The following is a 12,500-nucleotide window of genomic DNA, read 5'->3' as shown; positions in this document are numbered from 1 at the left end:
CAGCCCACCGCTTCCAGGGATCAACAAGCCCTCCACCCCTGTGTCTGCCCTAATGGCAGCCCCCAGAGGCTCCATGTACAGAACGAAGAGGAGTGCCGAGAGCGGGCACCCCTGCCTGACCCCAGACGAGAGGTCAAAAACGTCACCCAAGTGACCGTTTACGCTAACTCGACACCCCGCTCCGACATATAATGTACGGATCCATCCTATATACTTCTCCCCAAACCCTAATCTACCTAATACCCTGAATAGAAAGGATCTATTCACGCGATCAAAGGCTTTCGCCTGATCAAGCGCTGCTACCATTAAAGGCAGACCTCTATCTTCAACCCAGGCGATGGAGTCCCTGATCAACTGAAGGTTCCATCTAATTGAGCGTCCCTCTACCCCGCACGTCTGATCCTCATGGACGACGTAGGGAAGTGCTGTGCGCAACCGGTCCGCTAAGACCTTTGCAAGCAACTTGTAGTCTACACACAGCATGGTCAATGGCCGCCAGTTGCCAAGGTCGGTTGCGTCCCCCTTCTTGTAAAGAAGTGACAGCACACCGACTACCATTGAACCCCCCGGGACACCCGTCTCGAGGATGGCCTTCAAGACTTCGAGTACCACCGGTCCAAGTATACCCCAAAACTTGAGGTAAAACTCCGCCGGCAGCCCATCCATCCCAGGCACCTTCCCTTTTCCCATCCTCCTAAGAGCGCTCTCAACCTCTTCTAGTGAGATCTGGGCCTCCATCACGTCTCTAATGTCCTCCGGCAACCGCCGGGACAAGTGTTCTAAAAACACATTTCCCTGCTCTACATCTATTTCCCTTTCCTTAAATAAACCTTGGAAATGATCAGTTGTCACCCTGACCATCTCCTCTGGTTTACTTACTACACTACCATCTTCTTTTCTAACTCCATGCATTACCTTCCTACTCTGCCTTGCCCTAACCGACTTAAAGAACATAGCGGAACAAGTCTCATTATGTTCTAAAAAGCCACTATGTGCACGCTCCAGGAAAGCTCGAGCCTTCAGCTCCTGCAGCTCCCTGAGCTGCGCCTTCAGGGCTGTGGATTTCTCCCAGTCAATCGAACCACCGAGGTTGCCTGCCTCGTACTCAAGTTCGAGCAACCTTTGGATATGATCCACCTCCCTCCTTTCCTCCCTTTTCTTCCTCTTACCATATCCTATAATAAAGGCCCTAATCCTTACCTTTACTATATCCCACCACTCCAACACCCCCTCACACATGGGCCGGAGGCCTTCAAGCCTCCGAAACACCCCTGTGACAGCATTAACAAAACCCTGCTCATCCAGTAAATCCCGATCTAGTTTCCAGTACCCCCTACCGAAGAGGCAGACTGGCGACCCCACCTGCAGGAGCACCCCGTCATGGTCCGAAAAGAAGACAGGCAACAGCCGCCCAGACAACCGACCCAAAGACCTAGATACAAAAATATAGTCGAGCCTCCGCGCAACCCCCCTGGAGTTGCGCCATGTGGGACCGACCATTGCCGGAGTAGTGTGCAGGCCACCATCGACCAGGCCATGGCAAGCCATTAGCCCGGTGATGGCGCCTGCACTACTGTCTCCCCCTATCCCCAAATCTATATTAAAATCACCTCCTATCACTAAGTGCCTATTTGTGACACACAGGGGCGCCAGACAGTCCACCATCTCCCTCCTGTCTGCCGCCACCTGTGGCCCGTACACCCCAAATAACCTATATCTAATATCCCTATATGTGATATCTACACCCAAAACTCTCCCCTGTACTACGACAAAAGTGCTCTCTACAATAACCTCCCTATTCCCAACCAATATCCCTACCCCCGTTGAGTGCACCCCTCCTATGCCCCACAACGAAAAACCCTTATCCCACTCTCTCCTAAACCTTTTGACATCCCCTCCATCCCTCAGGTGAACCTCCTGCAAAAAACAAACATCAAAACCCACCCCCTCTAAAAAACTAAAAACCGCCCTCCTCTTAACAAAGTCCCTTATACCCCTTACGTTTAAACTAAACAAAATTAACATAAGATTATCTTATAAACAAACCACAAAATAATTTCACTTTTTCAGAAATAAAACCCAAAACAACCACAAACAACAGGAGGCTCACCTGATGCTCCCCTGGTCCATCACATCCGGTAGGGACGTCTTCCCCTCATCTGACGTCCCCCCGTCCTCCTCCATTACTCCAACCCAGGATGCAGGTATGGTGTTAGGCCGAGTTCCCTGCATCATGGGTTCCCCACCAACACCCTCCATTCCTTCCTCCCTGAAAACTGCTGGGCCGAGACTAGGGGACCCCACCTCCTCAAAGAGGAGTTGAGAGCCCCCAGTCAAAACGTCCCGAACAGCCTCCAGGGATTCACCTTCCACCAATTGCTGCGGGGCTGCGGAAAAAAGAGAGGATAAATGCATCTTTCCCTCCCCCATCCCTCGCTTGGCTCCCCCCCCCCCTCCTTCCCCAACCCCCTCCTTCTCCCTGCCTGGCCCCTTCCTTTTCCCTTTCTTTTTTGGTGTAGGAGGTAGCGGGGAGACGCCACCCCTCTTCCCCGCTAACTCCTCCACCATTTCCCTCATCTCCTCTACAAGGAAACTAGACATGCTGTCCCCCCACTCACCCACACCACTCACACCCCCTCCCCCCTCCTCCCCTCCCTCCGGTCCTTCATGTCCTGTTGCCCCCTCCTTCTCAGCCCCCTCTTCCTCCGTTGTTTCCCTCTCCAGTCCTTCCACTCCATTGCCTTCATCCGTCTCCTTTCTCCCTCTTCTCCAGCCGCTGCGTCCTCCTGAGCAGCTGTTCTTTCTGGACCCTTGCTATTGTACGGGCCTCCTCCTCTTCCCCATCCCCCGCTCTCGTTCCCCCTCCAGCTGCAGACGCGTATGACCTCTGGCGAGCTGGGCAATCCCGCCACAGGTGTGCTGATGAGCCACACCCGTGGCACACCTTGGGCTCGCCACATCCCCTGGCCTCGTGCTCACCCGACCCGCAGATCCTGCACTTTCTGATGTCTTCGCACGAGGCCATGGTATGTCCGTAGGCCATACAACGCCTGCAGAACGGAGGCTGACGGGCATAATACAAGGTCCCCCGGTCAGCCCCCAGGGAGAACATTGCGGGGGGATGGAGGTAGCCACCCAGGCCCTTGGGGTCTTCTTTGAGGAGAGCTTGGAAACTTCTCCTCCCATTCCATATGCCGAGAGAGTCCCTGAGGAGCCTTGCTGAGGAGATATTCTCCATATACCTCCCCAGGAAGGCCCTCACATCGTCATCCTTTACATGGGGGTTATACATATTCACAGTCACCACCCTGAAATTGTTTTTAGCAAGGCTGGTGACTGCATAATATCCCATCGGCTTTGCACCTTCCACGTCCTTTACCCTCTTCATTACCTCTTCGTGTTTCTCCTCCGTGTAGAGGGTCACATCAAAAGTGCCCTCCACCTGGTTCCCTTGAAGACAAAAAACATCCTTCACAGCAAGCTTCAGGACTCCCATCAAAATAGTCCTCCCGAAACTCTCTCGCCCAAATGGCTCCAATTCCTTCTCCTTCCAAACAAATCTTATAGAGTTCGCTTGCCCAATTCCGGGAACCATCCTGCTGGTTGGATTTCTTGCCATCTTCCTGGAAAATGGCGTGATCAGAGAAAACCAAAACAAAAATAACCAGCTCTCTTCAAAAAAAGAGACCGTTGAATAGATGTTTGTCTTGAAAAAACTGAGAAAAATTAATTTATAACCCAGTTCAACAAAAAAACCTTTACCGCCCTCCTGGTACGACCTTCTGGCTAAGCGAGCTGTGGGACACCTCGGTGTCAAGCTTGATCTTAGCCAAAAGGCCGAGAAGCGATAACCCACAAATGGAACCCTGAAACCGCCGGACCCCCGGGGGTCTCGACAGACCTCAGCGGGTGGGTTGGCAAAAGCCAGCTCCTCTCTCCCTCCACCCCCACTCACTCACTCACTCAACCACCCACCCACCCACCCACCCACCCACCGTTTCCCTGGCGACAGGCAGGTGTTTTTTTGGAAAAAGTCGCTAATGCGTCTTTAAGTCACTATCCTGGCCCATCTCTGTCAATTTCTCTTGAAACAAGATTACCGGGCTCTGCAAGAAGCAAAGCCGCTCCAAAAATACGTTGAACTCGTAAGTGTTCCTCTCCACGGAAGTCTTTAGTAAAAGGCGAAAGGCTTGTGCGTAATGAAGAGAAACCAGAGTCATATGGAAGTCAAGAGGTCGGGGCCCGAGACACACTCTGTGCACTCTAGGCAGGGTTCCCGCGGGTGCTCCCGGAACCCACTCTTCCAAGTTTTCGAGGGCTGTCTGTGGATAAAAAGAAGGTCACAGACACAGAGACACAGAGACACAGCGACAGAGAGAGAGAGAGAGAGAGAGAGAGAGAGAGAGAGAGAGAGAGAGAGAGAGAGAGAGAAACACACACACACACACACAATCCTGGCCCCAATTTTTATTTTTATTTTTTTTTTAAGTAAAATGGCGGGAAACGGGGGACCCCTTTGAAGGGCGCTTCGCCTTTCTAAGAGTTTGAATGTTTCTTTCCTTCTCTTCTTCTTCTGCTAGCTAGCCAGCCAGCCAGCCAGCCAGCCAGCCAGCCAGCCAGCCAGCCAGCCAGCCAGCCAGCTATTTACATACCTTTGTGAATTTGTATTTTTCCTTGACAACGTGAGAAAAGTGTTGCACCGTTCCCGGAGGTACTGCAATACCGGGTCGATGCGTGGAGCGGACGGAGCAAGCCCCATTTCCGACTCCCTGTTCGAAAAATCCATTTAATATGTAGTCCCCCGATGGGGGACGTATCAGATATTAAACTGATAAGAACAGATTTTTTTTTTTACAAAAAATAATTTATTTACACTCAATACCATTCATACTTTACAAAATAATAATTCTCATTCATTCTATTTACAAAATCACCAAACACCCAAACAAAAACAAACCTCAGGGGAGCATCGTCCCTCCCCGTCATACCTAACCAATACCTAACCCTTCCCTATCTTCCCTTCCCTAATCTATCCCCTTACAAACCTCACTCTAACACTCCCAGCCCTAATCCCCCCTTCCACCTCTCCCGTGCCGCATGCTGCCCCCACTTTATCTCCTCCCTCTTCATCCTCCCCCTCACATCACCTTCCACCCTCCTCACTATCCCTTCCACCCCCCAATCTCTCCCTGTCTTAACTAAATTCTGCCTGGCTTCCCACAGCCCCCTTTTAAAGAGACTCATGAGAAGCCAGAGCAGAAACCTGTCCCTATCCGTTCCCCTCGCTCTCCCTACGCCTCGCTCTAACCTAGCCCAAGTCAGCAAAAAATCGCTCCTAACCATACCTAGCAACACCCGTGCCCTAGCCCAGACTAGTCCGGCAAAGGCACAGTCCCAGAAGGCATGGCGCACAGTCTCCTCCCTGCCACAAGCAGATCTTGGACAGGTGGAGGATCGCGACAAACTATGCCGGTACATGATGGAACGTACCGGCAAGCACTTATGGAGGCTCAACCAATTCAGGTCCTTGAGCCTGTTGTCCAGGCCCCGCGCCTGCACTCCCTCCCAGACCACTGACGAGATGCCCGCTACAGGCGCAGGACTCCCTGCCTGCCTGACCTCCTCGTACAGGTGCCTGTGATCTAAACCTACTCGGGCAACTTCAACCTCGGGGTGCGCACGCAGCCACTTGGCCGCATGGCCAAAGTGCCACGGCAGCTGTTCCGCCCGAGGACCCGCGTTAGACCACACCATTACGCTTCTCGCCTGATACGAGAAGAACACCCGCAGGAGGTAACCGGACGGGTGTATAACTGGCTGAGCAAGCTCCGTCAACAAGAAAGAAACAAAAATTGCGTCCAGCTTGAGGGGGAGATGTGGTACCCCCCTACCTCCCTCCCCGATGGGACAGAGCATGCGCGCCCTGGCGACCCACTCGTACCTGCCACCCCACATGAACTGAAACACAAGCCTCACTAGAGGCCTCCTCAGACAAGCTGGCAATGGGTAGATGTACGCCAAGTACAAAAGAGATGGCAATACATCCACCTTTAGGACCAGGACCTTACCTATAAAGGACAAAGACCTAGCCTTCCACATTGCCAACTTCTTCTGTACCACTGCAATACCCATGTTCCAGTTCAGCGTCGCTGAGCCAGAGGTCTCAAAATGGACCCCAAGAATCCTCAGGGCCCCCTCACAGAGAGATAACCCCCCGGGCACATCCGTCCTACCGCGCCATCTTCCGAAAAACTTAACGGAAGACTTTGCATGATTCAGAACCGCCCCCGACGCTTGGGTGAAATCCCCAATGATGGCAAGAGACCTTGTCAGGCACGAGTCCTTGCACAACAGCAAGGAAGTGTCGTCGGCGTACTGCGTCATCTTAACACGCAGCCCACCGCTCCCAGGGATCAACAAGCCCTCCACCCCTGTGTCTGCCCTAATGGCAGCCCCCAGAGGCTCCATGTACAGTACGAAGAGGAGGGCCGAGAGTGGGCATCCCTGCCTGACCCCAGACGAGAGGTCAAAAACGTCACCTAAGTGACTATTTACACTAACTCGACACCCCGCTCCGACATATAATGTACGGATCCATCCTATAAACTTCTCCCCAAATCCTAATCTACCTAATACCCTGAATAGAAAGGATCTATTCACGCGATCAAAGGCTTTCGCCTGATCTAGCGCTGCTACCATTAAAGGCAGCCCTCTATCTTCAACCCAGGCGATGGAGTCCCTAATCAACTGTAGGTTCCATCTTATAGAGCGGCCCTCTACCCCGCACGTCTGATCCTCATGGACGACGTAGGGAAGGGCTGTGCGCAACCGGTCTGCTAAAACCTTTGCAAGAATCTTGTAATCTACGCACAGCATGGTCAACGGCCGCCAGTTGCCAAGGTCAGTTGCTTCCCCCTTCTTATAAAGAAGTGACAGCACACCAACAGCCATTGATCCCCCCGGGACCCCCGTCTCAAGGATGGCCTTCAAGACTTCGAGGACCACTGGTCCAAGTATACCCCAAAACTTGAGGTAAAACTCAGCCGGCAGCCCATCCATCCCAGGCACCTTCCCTTTTCCCATCCTCCTAAGAGCGCTCTCAACCTCTTCTAGTGAGATCTGGGCCTCCATCACGTCTCTAATGTCCTCCGGCAACCGCCGGGACAAGTGTTCTAAAAACACGTTTCCCTGCTCTACATCTATTTCCCTTTCCTTAAATAAACTTCGGAAATGATCAGTTGTCACCCTGACCATCTCCTCTGGTTTACTTACTACACTCCCATTTACTTCCCTAACGCCATGCATTACCTTCCTACTCTGTCTGGCCCTAACCGACTTAAAGAACATAGCGGAACAAGTCTCATTATGTTCTAGAAAGCCACTATGCGCACGCTCCAGGAAAGCTCGAGCCTTCTGCTCCTGCAGCTCCCTGAGCTGCGCCTTTAGGGCTGCGAATCTCTCCCAGTCAATCGACCCGCCGAGGTTGCCCGCCTCGTACTCGAGTTCAATTAACCTTTGGATACGATCCACCTCCCTCCTTTCCTCCCTTTTTTTCCTTTTACAATATCTTATTATAAAAGCCCTAATTCTCACCTTAACTAAATCCCACCACTCTAACACCCCCTCGCACATAGACCGGAGGCCGTCAAGCCTTCGAAAGAAACAAAAAAATGCGTCAACGAAAGCCTGCTCCTCCAGTATACCCCGATCTAACTTCCAGTACCCCCTACCGAAGAGGCAGACTGGCGACCCCACCTGCAGGAACACCCCGTCGTGATCCGTGAAGAACACAGGCACCAGGCGCCCAGACAACTGACCCAAAGACCTGGATATAAAAATGTAGTCGAGCCTCCGCGCAACCCCCCTGGAGTTGCGCCATGTAGGACCGACCATTGCCGGAGTAGTATGCAGGCCACCATCAACCAGACCATGGCAAGCCATTAGCCCGGTGATTGCGCCTGCACTACTATCACCACCTACCCCTAAATCTATATTAAAGTCCCCTCCTATCACCAAGTGCCTATTTGTGACACACAGGGGCGCCAGACAGTCCACCATCTCCTTTCTGTCTGCCGCCACCTGTGGCCCATATACCCCAATTAATCTATACCTAGCTTCTCTATACACTACATCTATCCCCAATACTCTACCCTGCACTATTACAAAAGTGCTCTCTACCTTAACTTCTCTATTGCCACACAATATTCCTACTCCTGTTGAGTGCACCCCTCCTATGCCCCAAAAAGATTCCCCCTTATCCCACTCCTTCCTAAATCTAGCCACATCCCCACCATCCCTCAGGTGAACCTCCTGTAAAAAACAAAAATCAAACCCCACACCCTCTAAAAAATTAAACACCGCCCTCCTTTTAACAACATCCCTCAACCCCCTTACATTTAAACTAAACAATTTAACAGAAATATTCATTTAACTATTTACAAACAAACAAACAAACCAAACCCTCAACAAATAACCCCAAACCAAACAAAAAACAGGAGACTCACCCGATGCTCCCCTGGTCCATCTCCACCGGCGGGGGCGCCCTCTCCACTCCTGACGCCCCCCCGTCCTCCTCCATCTCTCCAACCCAGGATGCAGGCAGTGTGTTAGGCCGAGTGCCCTGCATCCTGGGTTCCCCACCACCATCCTCCACCCCCCCCTCCCTGTATGCCTCAGGGCTGAGTGTAGGGGACCCCATCTCCTCAAACAGGAGTTGGGATCCCTCTATCAAACAGCCCACAGACCCCTCACTGGAGTCATCCACCAAAATGTAAGGGGATGAGGCAAACAGGGAGGCCAATGTACCCCCCCCTCCCCCCCCCGCCACTCCCCCCCCCCTCCCCCCCCCACCCCCCTCCCTCTCACTCCCTGCCACTCTCTTCATCCCTTTCTTCTTTGGTGAGCCCCCCCCCCGCTAACTCCCCTCCCTCATTTCACCCCCCTCCCTCTCACTCCCTGCCAAGCTCCCCTGCTCCCCCTCTTCATCCCTTTCTTCTTTGGTGAAGAAGGTAGCGGGGAGACACAACGTCCATTCCCCGCTAACTCCTCCACCAAATCCCTCATTTCTTCCTCTAGGAAGCCTGGCAAACTGTCCCCCCACTCCCTCCCTCCATCTCCCCCTCCCACCCCCTCCCCTCCCACCTCCACACCCCCCTCCGTCCTCTTCACTGTCACCGTTCCCTCTTCCACTCCATCTCGTACCACTGTCCCCTTCTCCCTCTTCTCCGCTCCTTTACGTTCTTCCGCCTTCTTTTCCTTCTCCTCTTCTTTTCCCTTCTTTGCTTCTTCCCGCCTTTTTCTTCTCATCTCTTCCTTCTTTCCATCCTCTTCCTGCTTCTTTTCCCCTGTGCCATCCGTACAATCCGCACGCGTCCTTTCTTTCCTCCCCCCATCCCCCGCTCCCCCCCCAGCTGCAGACGCGTATGACCTGTGACGAGCCGGGCAATCACGCCACAGGTGTGCTTTCGAGCCACACCCGTGGCAAGCCTTGGGCTCGTCACATTCCTTGGCCTCGTGCTCTTCCGATCCACAAAACCGACACTTCTTGGTGCTGCACGAGGCCAGGATATGGCCGTAGGCCATACAACGCCTGCAGAACGGGGGCTGACGTGCATAAAACAACGTCCCCCTGTCAGCCCCCAGGGAGAACATCGCCGGAGGATGGAGGTAGCCATCCACACTCTTCGGGGACTCCCTGAGTAACGCCTGGAAGCCTCTCTTCCCGTTCCAGAAACCCAGGGAGTCCCTGAGGTACCTCGCTGAGGAGACATTGTCCATGTATCTCCCCAGAAAGGCCCTCACTTCTTCGTCCTTCACATGCGGATTGTACATGGTTACGGTGACCACCCTGAAATTGTTCCTTGCCAGGCTGGTCACCGTGTAATGGCACAGGGGACTTTCTTCTTTCTCTTCCTTAACCCTCTTCATTACACCGTCGTGTTGTTCTTGTACATAAAAAGTCACATCAAATCCTTTTTCCATCGGGTTCCCCTGGACACAGAGGACATCCTTCACCTTCAGGCTCAGGCACCCCAACAGGATATTCCTCCCGAACGTTTCTCTTCCCCAAGGCTCCTTTTCTCTTTCCTTCCATGAAAACCTCACCGTGTTTGCCAGCCCAATCCCAGGGATCGACCTCTCCGAAGGATTTTGCGCCATCTCCTTCACGGATGATGGCGCACCCGTCTCACCACCTCTTACAAAAAAACAAGAAAGAAAATACACAACAGACAAGAAATTATATAGCAAATTTCCCAACAAAAACACTTACCGCTCTCCTGGTTCGACCTTTTGACTCAGCGGGCTTTGGGGCACCTCGGTACCAAGCTTGATCTGAGCCAAAAGGCCGAGAAGCGATAACCCACAAATGGAACCCTGAAACCGCCGGACCCCCGGGGGTCTCGACAGACCTCAGCGGGTGGGTTGGCAAAAGCCAGCTCCTCTCTCCCTCCACCCCCACTCACTCACTCACTCAACCACCCACCCACCCACCCACCCACCCACCGTTTCCCTGGCGACAGGCAGGTGTTTTTTTGGAAAAAGTCGCTAATGCGTCTTTAAGTCACTATCCTGGCCCATCTCTGTCAATTTCTCTTGAAACAAGATTACCGGGCTCTGCAAGAAGCAAAGCCGCTCCAAAAATACGTTGAACTCGTAAGTGTTCCTCTCCACGGAAGTCTTTAGTAAAAGGCGAAAGGCTTGTGCGTAATGAAGAGAAACCAGAGTCATATGGAAGTCAAGAGGTCGGGGCCCGAGACACACTCTGTGCACTCTAGGCAGGGTTCCCGCGGGTGCTCCCGGAACCCACTCTTCCAAGTTTTCGAGGGCTGTCTGTGGATAAAAAGAAGGTCACAGACACAGAGACACAGAGACACAGCGACAGAGAGAGAGAGAGAGAGAGAGAGAGAGAGAGAGAGAGAGAGAGAGAGAGAGAGAGAGAGAGAGAGAGAGAGACACACACACACACACACACACACACAATCCTGGCCCCAATTTTTTTTTTTTTTTTTTTTTTTTTTTTTTTAAGTAAAATGGCGGGAAACGGGGGACCCCTTTGAAGGGCGCTTCGCCTTTCTAAGAGTTTGAATGTTTCTTTCCTTCTCTTCTTCTTCTGCTAGCTAGCCAGCCAGCCAGCCAGCCAGCCAGCCAGCCAGCCAGCCAGCCAGCCAGCCAGCTATTTACATACCTTTGTGAATTTGTATTTTTCCTTGACAACGTGAGAAAAGTGTTGCACCGTTCCCGGAGGTACTGCAATACCGGGTCGATGCGTGGAGCGGACGGAGCAAGCCCCATTTCCGACTCCCTGTTCGAAAAATCCATTTAATATGTAGTCCCCCGATGGGGGACGTATCAGATATTAAACTGATAAGAACAGATTTTTTTTTACAAAATATATATTTATTACTTTTCAAAAACCAAACAATAATCATCCATAATTCCATCAACTTAAATATCTACTATCAACAAATACAGCTAATCATTTCAAATCCAATAAACTATAACAAAATCCAAAAACCAATATCCAACAACCTACAGTATACTCCACCTATATTGCAACAAATACTCACCCAGTGCTCCCCTTCTCCATCCCGGCTACCTGTGAACCCACCTCCACTCCTAAATCCACTAAAACACCCCCCTCAACCACCATCTCCCCTCCACTTAACACAGCAACAACACCCGGCACATTCCCCCCACTCAAATCCATCGCCCCCTCCTCTGGACTCCTGACCGGGGATGTCACACCCCCAAATAAAAAGCCCGTCTCTCCCTCCATCATCCATGTATTGGCCATACCTGGGAGGTCCAGATCAGCCAGGGGCTTGAAAGTTGTAGAAGACGGAGCCCACGAGGGCCCCGCTACCTCCCCATCCCCCCGTTCTGCCTCCCCCCCCTTCTTTCCACCCCTCCTCCTCACCACCTTCTTCGGCCTCTTGCTCGGAGGTTTATCGAGCCCAGGTTCATCACCTGTAGCGACACCCACTGTGCTTGCCCTCTCCTTTCCCTTTTCCCATTCTCTCTCTACCAGTTCCCTCACCATCCCTCTCAACTCCTCCACCCTTGCCCTCGCCGCTTCACTGTCTCTCCAATCCTTCACGCCCCTTCGTCCTTCCGCCTCTCCTTCCGGTTCCTTCTCCGTAATCTCCTCCACCTCCTTCCTCTCCACTGTTTTCTCCTCTAATCTCTCCGTCTCCTCACTCTCCTCCATCCTCGTCGCCGTCTTCTTCTTTTTTTTTTTCTTCTTTTCTCCTTCCACCTCCTTCCCTTCCTCTATTCCGACCACCTCTCCTTCTGTCCCGTCCATCTCTCCTTCCATCCCGGCCACCTCTCCTTCTGTCCCGGCCTCCTCTCCTACTATCCCATCCACCTCTCCTTCTGTCTCCGCTCTCTCCTCTTCTTTTTCTTCTCCTTTCTCCGACTCCTTCTGCTCAGTCCTTCCACCCCCCTCTTCCGTCTCCTCTCTTCCTCGTCTTCCTCCATCCTCCGCTCTCGCTCCCCCC

General features: G+C 52.6%; 2 non-coding genes and 2 pseudogenes across 2 annotated transcripts; all 4 read right to left on the bottom strand.

Moving 5' to 3' along the window:
- Positions 1–4,102: 4,102 nt before the first annotated feature.
- Positions 4,103–4,219, bottom strand: LOC139399612 (U5 spliceosomal RNA). Its single transcript, XR_011632086.1, has one exon. It is a non-coding gene; the product is annotated as a U5 spliceosomal RNA (small nuclear RNA).
- Positions 4,220–4,689: 470 nt separating this feature from the next.
- On the bottom strand, positions 4,690–4,865 carry LOC139399615 (U2 spliceosomal RNA; annotated as a pseudogene).
- A 5,745-nt stretch (positions 4,866–10,610) lies between these two features.
- LOC139399611 (U5 spliceosomal RNA) lies at positions 10,611–10,727 on the bottom strand. Its single transcript, XR_011632085.1, has one exon. It is a non-coding gene; the product is annotated as a U5 spliceosomal RNA (small nuclear RNA).
- A 495-nt stretch (positions 10,728–11,222) lies between these two features.
- LOC139399606 (U2 spliceosomal RNA) lies at positions 11,223–11,395 on the bottom strand (annotated as a pseudogene).
- Positions 11,396–12,500: the final 1,105 nt, after the last annotated feature.

The sequence above is a fragment of the Oncorhynchus clarkii genome, unplaced genomic scaffold (assembly GCF_045791955.1).
Source record: "Oncorhynchus clarkii lewisi isolate Uvic-CL-2024 unplaced genomic scaffold, UVic_Ocla_1.0 unplaced_contig_2033_pilon_pilon, whole genome shotgun sequence".
Lineage (NCBI taxonomy): Eukaryota > Metazoa > Chordata > Actinopteri > Salmoniformes > Salmonidae > Oncorhynchus > Oncorhynchus clarkii.
This window is presented reverse-complemented; position numbering and strand designations above follow the sequence as displayed.